Here is an 11,634-nt window from a genome sequence, read left to right on the forward strand (position 1 = left end):
TTCTTCATCCTTGCACCTATTTTCTTCTTACATCCAGAAGCTAAGTGCTACAGGTAAGCCTCACCTCTGCTAAATATGACATCATAACCCTTGTCCTCAAGGGTGGCTACTAAAACAAGGTTCTACATCAAGCCTGGAACATAAAGGACATCTATAAAATGGAAGGGATTACCTAACTTCCTTTGAAAACTGACAGTGCCAACACCTCTAGTCGTATACATGCCATCATCTTCTAGCTCAATTTGAAATTGCATGCCCTTCTTCAAGTGGTTGAAATACTTCTTGTTCCCAGTCATTTGGAAGGATGCTCTTGAATCAATATGCCATACGTTGTTGTTTGTTGAGCTTTCCATGCAAGCTATCAGTGAGAAATCTTTCTCAAATTGGGTAGAAAATGCATCTACCTCCGCTGATACAGCTACATGATCCTTACTGGACTCCTTTCGTTTAGGACACTTAGTGGCATAGTGCTCAAATCCTTCTTCTTCTCGCCCTTTTGACTAGACTCGGCCTCTCTGTGGCCCTTCTTTCCCTTGGCTTTACCTTTGCTTGCCAAGGCAAAGTTCTCCTCGTCCTCTGTTAGAAATTCTCTACCAACTCTCATTCCTCTCCAGCTTTCTTCTTGAACACAATCACTCCATAACCTTTCGCAACTATTCTCTCTATCACTTACTACATCTTGGAAACTATACCAAGACTTATGGAGTTCCAAAAGCGCAAGACTCACAAGGTCTTTTTCTGCTACCATCACCACACCACCTAGCGCATCCCAAACCTGATTAAACTTTGAAAGATATGTGATGATGGTCTCTCCTTTGCTCATCGAGATACATCTTAGCTTCGCCTCGAGGGCAAGCTTCCTAACATCACTGAAACCTTGATACAAATTTAAGATGGTTATAAACATCTCATATGTTGTCTTCTTCTTATGGAGACGAGGGATAATATGGTCTATGAGCCCCTCAAGAATGATCTCCTTGCCTTGGTATCATTCTTGTTATGTTGGACCAACTATTAGGCATTTGTAAGTGGCACCATTTGCTGCTTCATAAACTCTAGCACCCATTTATCTTCCAACACCGCTGATATTTTCTCCTTCCATGCACAAAAATTCAAGGCTCCCTCTAAACTGTGATCTGACCTTAGTCATGAGAATGCCATACTACTATCCAAAGAACTATTTTTGCTCTCAAACTCTAGCGTAAACCTTTTACTTGATATGTGTTGTCCACTAACTGGTCAATCCAGTGCTAGTCTTTATACTAATCTTTACTCTAATACCATGTTCAGTTTCTCCAAAAAAATGCAACTACATAGATGAATAACTAAAAATTGGAAACTAATTAACTTTCACTAAGATACAAAGTCTCTTAACAACTTATAAGCAACAGAATAAAACACAGAGATAAAAACACATCATACAAATATCAACACACTTGTTTTCTCAGTAAACCCAACAAGGAAAACCTACTTGCTTAATGTATCTATTTTATTGATTGTTCTTGAGCACTAGGAACTATTACAAAGCAATATGTCTCTCTCTTGAGAAAGTGTTATACTTCTCACACAAATCTCAACTTCATACAATTGATCTTGGCCTTGATCACTACTTGTTCTCGATTCCTGTAAACAATTCTTCCTTTTGTTGCCTCCTTGACTTTCTCTACAAAACCTGCTCTCTTCTGCAAACTAGAAGCCTCCACAATCCTTGCACAAATCCCCTATTTCCTAGCACCTATTTTTTAGGATACAATTTCTACTTGGCAGCCCTATTTTTTAGGACCCTAGCTCCTCAAAACCTGTGCACAACCAGCTCATAAATCTTAGCACACTTGGGCCTCCTATTTCTTAGGATACAATTTCTACACTCCACAACCAAGGCCCTCTCTCTCACAAACTTGTGAGCTTTGTCTTGTCACAAACCTTTGTGCACAAAACAATTGAATTTACTTGTGCCTTCATCCTTCTTTTATAGATTTGGTCCATGCTAAATTGGGTTAGTTCAAATTTAGAACTCAAGTTGTGATAGAAAGTTAACTGAGAGTGTCACTCACTCTCCTTCCAATCATCATGGGAGTTGTTAACTCCTACTCTCTCCAATAAACACTAGAGATCTAATTCCCTCTTCCTTCAATCAAGACTAAAAACTAATTTTCTCTAACTAAACTTCTAATTGCCACCCGGTTCTATAGTGAAACTGATGAAGGCTTCCACTTAACTAAAGCTCCAAATCTAAGCACGCTAACTTTATAATTATACAAATAAATTAGAAATAACTCATCCTAAATGAAGTCTAACTCATGAGAACAATTCAAGGTCTTCATTGGCTAAGGCACAAGCCAGAGGACCTTGCTCGCTACATTTTCAACCAAAGCAAGCAGTTGTGATGGTTTCTATTAGGATCCCACGTTTAGTTTGCAAAATCCATACCAAAAGGAAATACTTGGAAGTTTTACCTGCAAATCTAAATAGACTTTGTTATAGGTTGGTAGACAATATTGTTTTTTGTTCTGGTTTAAAAACTGACACAGAACTTGCATGTAATTTCTCTAGGAGCTCTACTGCAGTTTTTATAATATAAAATTCAAATTCTCCCAATTACAGTTTAAAAAATAGATTGCACTTAATGACCAATCCAAAACAAAGTAGACACAAAATTAATGGATATTTTCATGCCCATAGAACAGTGCAAACTTTAAAAATATCAGCAGCTACTTTTGGCTTAAATTTACGATGGAAAGAACTCCAATGTTGCCTACCTACACTTTCCCACATCGCTAATAGTCAATTTCCAGTCAAATTCCTTTTGTCCAATATCAACATCCAGCTCATAGAGTTCATAAAAATTACCCTGTGCAGCAACACGTTGAAGAAATAAAGTAAGCAGAATTAGGATGTTTACGTAAGTGCACTTGCAGATTGATCAATGGAAGTAGCAAAGACTACGTGTACCACTTTCTTAAATGCAATTTACTTGACAATATGAAAGACCGTAAACTAAATCTACAGTGACCGATAAAATATCGAATATTTATTGTAAGCTGTGAGTTCAAAGTATTTTGCTGCTCAATTAATTTCCCTTGCTTCAATTATCAATAGTAGACCTGACTTCCACCAAGACGAGTTAAACAGTCTAATATATATTGAAAGCACATCTAAGTATCATCAGCCCACAATATTCATGGCAAATATGATATGTCGCCAGGAAACGTGGGTTCGAGGGACTGGTAGGGGTGCGGGCACGGACGGCTACCCTATGTTTTTTTTTTGAAGTAGGGTTCCCCTATTTTTTGAAGTAGGGTGCGTGGGTTGATCGGATATTATAATTTATATATATAAATATTATATTGTAAAATTATAATATATATGAATTTATATATTTTTCAACTTTAAAAAAAAAAAAAAAAAAAAAAAATATTTATGATTTAAATTTTAAATATTTAAATATGGATATCATTGAACAATTCATAACATGAACATCATTGAACATTCAACATGCACAATGAAATTTGAGAATTTCTAATTTGATATCAACTGCAAATTGGAGTTTACATATTAATAAGAATCATGATATATGTCCATTATCATACTACATTCAAAATTTGTCTTAACGCATCTCCAAACAAAAATTAGGAAATTTTAAAATACTAAAATAAAAATAGCTAATAGTGAACAATGGCTTCCTCAAGCCATGTCATCAGCGTGACTCAGATCTTCAATTAGCATGCTCTCATCTTGAGGATCTTGCTCATCCATAGCAACTGGAGGTAGCTCAATAAGGCCATCTGGTTGTATCTCGTCCACACACATAAAATCGTTTGTGTATTGGTCCCATCTCTTGAAAGGACCCTCCTTGATACGAAGTGTGCTAAGAACGTAAACTAAGTTCTCTACCTTCTTTGAGCCCAACATATTTCTCTTTACCCATTAGTAGGGTTCTCCGTACACGTCAAGACAAAAGAATCCAAATTTTTTTAATGAAGAACCCGGTTCTAATGAGTTCTTCTCAGAAACACTCGAACCCGAATCCGGTACTTGGGGATGAGAACCCCACCCTGGGTTCGGGAACCGTGCAACATAAATATCGCAATTTCTTATACAGCTCACATCAAACCTTTAAAGCAAGCAAACATAAGGAAGTGATGATGGATGAGCATCAACAGATGAATAGAACAACTGCTGCAGAACCTGGAGATTGCGCTGGAAGATTAAATTATCACATTTTTTTAGATAACTCACACCCAAACCTTTTAATGCAAGCAAACATAAGGAAGTGATGATGCATGAGCATCAACAGATGAATAAAACAATTCCTGCAGAGCCTGGAGATTGCGCTGGAAGAATAAACTAATTGACCTAGATGAGGGAATTGGATATAGTCAACTTTGGTCGAGCAAGAAAAGAAAAGAAAACAAAACCTGATCAAGGAAAGTTCTACCAGTCAGACTTCATGCAATTGATATCCTAAGCTATCTATTGAGTCCTGTGAAAAGCAGACACGCTTGCTAATCCTCAGAATTTCTCATAGTACTTTTCAGTTATGGTGAAGGAACGGAAGCTACAAGTGAACACTGTTACACGTTAACTGAGAGAATCATAACAGTGGTGGGACTCGGGCCTTTCTAAATGATTGAGATCTAGAAATTTTGAACTCTGGTCAAGTCATGATTCAAGGAATTTGGAGATTGCATTCATTCACACTAACTTAACATGACACGTGAAAGTAATCCTCACAAGCTCTCGCAGTACTTTTCAGTTAGAAGAGAAGCTATAAGTGAACACTCTTACAGGTCACCTGACAAAATCATAACATTCGTGGGGCTCGGGCTTTTCTGAATGATTGAGATACATAAATCATCAAATTCAGTTAAGTAATGATTCGGGGATTTTTAAAATTCCGTCCAGTCACACTAAATGAGCATCACATATGAAAGGTAATCAGTGAAAATTGACATAGTCAATTATGATCACCAGATTCACAGGGAAGCAAAAATTCTATAGAAAATATGATGGCTAAGACAAGCAAGGATCACGAGGGAGTCACACAGAGAAAGAGCTCGTGAGGCAGCTCAATAGTTTAGCTCGGGAAAAGGGAGCTCATAAGAGGGATAGAGAGGACTCAGGAGCACACTCTCAGAGAGGGAAGAGCTTAGAGGAAAGCTCAATAGAAAAAAAGAGGGGATTCAAGAAAAAGAATCTCGAAGAGAGATCAAATCAGGAAGACCAGCAGACAGCAAAAAGGAGCCAGAGATTCAAGCAAAAGAATAAACCTGGACAACAAATCTGAGAAGAAGAATTCAGAACAGAAGATGATGAACTATTAGGATGATTACCAAGTGCAATAACTCTGTGCTGATGTCCATGAATGTACTGATTTGATGATTAATGAAAAACTTTTTTGAAAGTAGTTTTTATAACTTGAGTGAAATTCCCACTGTAAAATCTGGTCTTGGAAGATGCAATTGGTTATTGTTGCTCTCATTGTGGTGACCATCCGTTAGTTTTTTGATGATGAGTTTGTTTGCTTCCTAGAAATAGTATGCATCCTAAATAGGCAGCCCATAGCTGCATTGATCTAAATGAAATCAGAGCATCTATTGTGATCTCTGGAAAGCATGGGGTAAAGGTAAGCAACCTTCTACAGCAAATGATAAGCCATAATTCCTTGGTAGGAATAACAAACAGAACTTCTGATGAAATATGATGCACTCTATGAAGGCTACAAACTTTGGAAGGTCTTATGAGAACCTCAAACTTACCACTTTAAAAAATAGTATTGTGTACAGATACAGACTTTTTGTTTTCCAGTACAGATTCTTAGATGCAGACATTTTGTCTAAGACATCGTTGGGAACATGCAAAGTCCTCTTATCATACAAAGGATCGCTTGGCTTCCTTAAATTAACATCTCGTATAACTAAAGGATCGTGAAATTCAAACTTTGATCTTGCTTTTTCCCAAGCTTCTCCCTGCTCCAGTCCATCATCACCTAAAGCCTCAATTAGTTTTCTTCTTTTGTTTGGGCATGAATCAGATGAAACATTATGTTCCAAACCTTCTTCGTGAATCCTCTTTATTCGAGGTACCAAGCATTGTGTAGCGGGTCTAATTGGGTTAAAATGATCTGCTGCAGCACCATTTTGAAGTGCATTTAATTTATCTTCTAATTGTTTCCACAAGGATCTGAAACATGCTGTCTGCATAAGAACGAAACATATATAACTGTGAGAAGACCTGAGATAATATTTTATAAGCAGTTACATACCGTTGGTGATCAAGTTCCCTGGAGTTCACACTCAGTTACAAGCATCATAAGCATTGGTTCCCGTATTAAGCATGCCCAAACATCTTATCTCAAGTTTTTTACGATATTGTTTTCTAGCGGATCAAGTTTTAATATCAGCCATAAGATCTAATAAACTAACCCATAAATCAGTTTAACCATTTTTGGAAAAGAAAATGGAAAACTGGTACTTATATTTCAATAAACCAATTTACCAGTGTGAAAACAGCATTAAAGATAAAGCCAATCAGAATAAATCAAATTTGTGGTGCTTGAATAACCTTCAAACATATTGCAAGGCAAATTAAGATTGCTCCTAATAAGGAACCTTATTTACAAGGAAATTCTTTATCTCAAAGAATGGGAGGCATCACTCTATATAGAGAAGACCTTAAACAAATTTACCCTTCACAGAATCCTCAGAAGAATTCATTTTGGAGGAAGACACAGCTCTGTGATGGTCTAAGAATGGTTGAAAAAATGCCACTCCTAATGCCAACATTGCCCATAACGGTGTGTGTTTCCTCAGGTGAGAGTTCCCTGTGATGAGGTTGGTAACTAATGGCCTGAAGTTGTGGAAGTGATGGCCAAAGTATAGGGAGAGCTGTGAGGGTCTGGATGCCAAACTTACCTTTCTAACCAAACAATGCCGAGGTTGAATCCACCGATGCACCCAAGCACTGCCCAACCTGGGCCTTGTGGACTTCCCCACTTTCAGGAGCACTAACCAGTGAATGGGATTCCCTGCTCCTCTATCAACATCCTCTATCAACATTCATGCACCACCATGAACAAAACAAAAAGAAAGGATTCAAAGTCTGTCACGTTGATACCTTTGCTACTTTGCTATTTTGCATAACAACATAAAATATTCCTTAAATTATTTACCTGTAGTTTGCATGACATTCTATTAAAGACTTATGTTAAGGTTAGAATCAAATGTTGCTAACCAATTGCCATTTCACAAATGATGCTTTATTAAAATAAATTTCAAATTATTTTTTACACTCAATAGTACTCAGGAGATCCTCATAGTCCTTCAGAAATGTATTTCCGGTGCTCCCTCTCAGTCTTTTCTAGTCTGAAACAATCTATTTTCCCATATGTCTAATATAGGCAACAACCTCAAGCTTGAGAAGGCATGAAGTTATGTCAGAAGCATTTAGCTCATAATAGATGTGCGAATCAATAACAGAGACAAAATGAATGGCAAATACACATAGCCAAGAAACAAGTCAATTGAATTTGAGCTAGTTTAGAATAAATCAATGCATGATTATCGTACATAACGAAAGATTTTAACATAATTTGTTTATAATGACCTAAAATTTTGCTGCGAAAACTATATTACAATATAATTCGACCATATAAGCCAGTGGGGAATGGCCCTAAAGTTGCAATGTTTGTAGGGATGTTAAAGTACGCTTCCCAGGTAATGAGGTAAACTATATTACAATATAATTCGACCATATAAGCCAGTGGGGAATGGCCCTAAAGTTGCAATGCAATGTTTGTAGGGATGTTAAAGTACGCTTCCCAGGTAACGAGGTAAGTGTTTTTTTTTTTTTTTCATTATGAATTATAATACATATTAGGATGAAGTTTTATAATAATTATTAGTATTAAAATTTAGGGTTATTTTAATAATAATAATAAAATTAACAAATCAATCATAATAATAATCATTTGAATAAAATATTTTTATGTTATTTTATTATATTTAAAAATAAATTAAAATATAATAAAATAATTATTATTCTTAATAAATTAATAATTATTATTATAAATTAACAATTTATCTATAAATAAGAATAATTTAATTAAAATTATTATTAATAAAAAAATTAAATAAATATTATTCTTAATAAATTAATAATTATTATTAGTAATTGTAAAAAAAAAAATTTAAACTAGTATTAGGTTTTATAATAATTATTAGTATTAAAATTTAGAGTTATTTTAATAATAGTAATAATAATATTAACAAATCAATCATAATAATAATCCGTTTCTAACTAAGAATAAAATCTACTTATATTATTTTATTATATTATAAAAATAGAATAAAATAATTATTAATATGAACTAATTTCATAATTAAGAACTAAATAAAAATTCCAAACTAGTATTATTTAACCATTAAATCTATAAATAAGAATAATTTAATTATGATAAAAATTATTATCATTTAAAAATAAAAAATTAAATAAATAGTATTTTTAATAAATTAATAATAATTATTATTAATAATAGAACAAAAAAAACTAGTATTATTTAACCATAAAATCTATAAATAATAATAATTTAATTATAATAATCATAAATTATAAATAATAATAATAATAATAATTTATTTACTATTTAGAATATTAATTATTAATAATAAAAATGATAAATTAAAACTAATATTAAAATTAAAATAAATTTATTAGCAGACTTTCAATAAAAAATATTTCTTTAACTATTTATCCTTTCACAATCTTTTTTTCTACCATCATTTAGATTGGTCTTGATGATGGATCCCTGTTAGGATTTGAAAAGTTAACAGAAATATGATTTCTATGGTGAATAATCAGAGTCTAAATTCAAAAAAATGAACCACAGATACCTAAAATCTTCTGATTTACATTATTATGTACTGCAAAAGACATTTTGGCTTAAATTATTTTCATGCATGTGATAATATATAAAGCCCTTAACCCTTAATCTCGACAGAAACGTGCAAAAATTCCAAAATGGATTGCAAAAGCAAACACAAAACAGTTTGTCTTTAGTTAAGCCACCTGTGCAATGTGGCCATAGTTCTGCTTGAAATCGTCAAGCCTTGTTAACGATATTTTATTTTAATTAATTTCCATGCATCGGGATCAACTTTAATCTTAGTGGAAAGCTGCAAAAATGCGATAGATAACTTTCAGATGCAAACACAGGCAAATTCGCCTTAATTAAGCTGCGTGCCTAGTGGGCCATAATTCTGCTTTAGAAAATCAATAATTACTGATTACAGAAAAGAGAGAGGAAGCCCGTCTGCATTTGACGAGTCACTTTTTATAAGACGTTGCAATTTTGGAAAAAATAAATGGCAGTTTAAGGGATAAATCTCTTTAATGAAAGCCCAGAGTAAACACAGAAGATGCCAGTCAAACTCCAAAAAACATATTTGAATTTAGAGGAAAAAAAAAATATATATATATATGTGCAAGAAATCAGGAAAATTATTTTCACAGAGCAATTTCCAGCACTATTAATTTAATAGTGCACAAATACAATCGTGAAATCTTGTTATTTTCCAGTAATTTTAAGTCGTTGTGCAAATGCGAGTTTTTGCCCTGTTGGGTCCTTTAGTGGCTAGTTCTACGGTTCACCAGCAAGACAAGCACACAAGCTCTTGAGATAAATAACATTTTATTTTTTTTTTGACATACCTTTGTTTGTCTTTGGATGTATTCAGTTCATTGTGCATGGGCGTCTGTTGCTGAAGATGACGGGGGTTTTTCCTTTGGAAAATAACTTCCAGCAAATGGGTACCGCTCCTTCTTCTCTGAAGGAGTCTTAGTCGCCTGGACTTCGGACAAAGTCTCTTCGATGACAGCGGAAGATGATTGTGCCTTGCGAAGGGCGAATTTGGACTTCAATTGGTCGAATAGAAGCTGTTTTTCTTCCAAACTCTTTGACATTTCTCCATAGAAACCGGGGTTAGGATTTGAATTGGGGTTTTGTTTGAGTTGCAGAGTAGGCCTCGATAGGAACGAACGCATAGAAGCCTGGCGCTTTATGGGGTTGATTATTAGTACAATGCTGCAATGGAATTGATTTGTTGGGAGCGTTCATATAGCGAATTGGGGTTTGAATATCAGTACAATGCTACAATGGAATTGATTTGTTGGGCGCATTCATATGGCGAATCAGAGATTTGATAGCATCCATAGAGTGATTTGACAGGGACAGAGAATGAACAAACGTACAGTAAAACATAGAGAAACAAATTGGAGAAGAATTTGAGCGATAATGATAAAATAGGAAATAAAAATACATCCCTGCGCCCCCTTTTATCTGAGAGTCATTTATGTGCGGATATTTATAATGTGGATTTTATTTATGCAGTTGTTTATAACGCGATTTTTTGAAAGTTTTTCTGGCAGGTTTTTCCGGTCCAAATCTGGCAGGAATATATTGGAATCGCAAGTTTGATAACTAGTTTCTGCACAATGAAAGCGTTCCAGGGGTTTTTCAGGGTGTTGAATCCAAATATGTAGTTAAAAAACCATTTTAACTGCAACAAATCAAGATTTAACTTCAATTTCTTCCGTCGGATTCCGTCACCCGAATCTCCAAAAAGTCGCATTATAGACAACTCCTTTTATTTATTTTGTAAAAATCTGACAAGAATTTGAGCGGGAATGATAAAATAAGAAATAAAAACACAAACAAATCGTAGAAGAATTTGAGCGGCAATGATAAATTAAGAAATAAAAACACATTCCTAGCGCCACCTTTTATGTTGGAGTCATGTATGTGCGGGGTTTCGGTTTGGGACGGTGGATTTTAGATTCTTTTGATCTACATTGTTGTTAGAAATGTATTTTGGAATAATCATATCTATTTTTTAGTCAATATTTCGAACTAATTATTGTGGTTCATCCTCAAGACATGGATAAGCTAGTTGTTTTTAGTGATAATTTTTTGAATTTTTTCTAGTTTAATTTCTCTAAAATTCGGCAGGAACTTATTGAAATCTCAAGTTTGATGGGTAACCCCTGCACAATCTAAGTGCCCTAGTGGTTTTTCAGGGTGTTGAATCTATATATACAGTAAAAAAAACAGTGTAAATAACACAAATCAAGATTTCAGCTCAAATTTTTCCGTCGGATTTCGACACCGGAAAGTCCAAAAATTCGCACTAAAGACAACTCATTTTATAAGTTTGGACTTTCGTTGCTATTATCGCGTTATGGGACCATTCTAATTTATGGTGTCACCCCAATATTTTTTATGAAATTTGAATCAACAAAATTAAACTTCATATAAAATAAATTATTTAATTTTATATGTAAAGGGTGTTTCAGAACTTGTTCTAATCATTCATGTATTGATTTTGCTATATAAAATTATTAAAGGTTAAATGTAACAGGTATTTATTCATGTTATTTTTATTTAACTTTTATATATTAATAATTTAAAATCTACTCCCAGATCCAGGTGTTATAATAGTGGTAGACTCCTATTAGAATGGGTAGGGCAATACTCAATCTTGAAATGCTCGAGCTCTCAAAGTGGCATCCATATGCCATAACTACCCTCAAGATGATAGTCATGAAATTCATTTATGTTCATCTGGCACACTCATTCGA

General features: G+C 34.2%; 1 long non-coding RNA gene across 1 annotated transcript; it reads right to left on the reverse strand.

Moving 5' to 3' along the window:
• Positions 1-6,002: 6,002 nt before the first annotated feature.
• Positions 6,003-10,175, reverse strand: LOC149206373 (uncharacterized). Its single transcript, XR_016251923.1, has 3 exons — positions 9,709-10,175; positions 6,915-7,048; positions 6,003-6,197 (listed from the first exon to the last, which is right to left on the reverse strand). It is a non-coding gene; the product is annotated as an uncharacterized LOC149206373 (long non-coding RNA).
• Positions 10,176-11,634: the final 1,459 nt, after the last annotated feature.

This window comes from Pinus tabuliformis, chromosome 1_2 (assembly GCF_031772625.1).
Source record: "Pinus tabuliformis cultivar Carrire ecotype Pingquan chromosome 1_2, CPIR1, whole genome shotgun sequence".
Classification (NCBI taxonomy): domain Eukaryota; kingdom Viridiplantae; phylum Streptophyta; class Pinopsida; order Pinales; family Pinaceae; genus Pinus; species Pinus tabuliformis.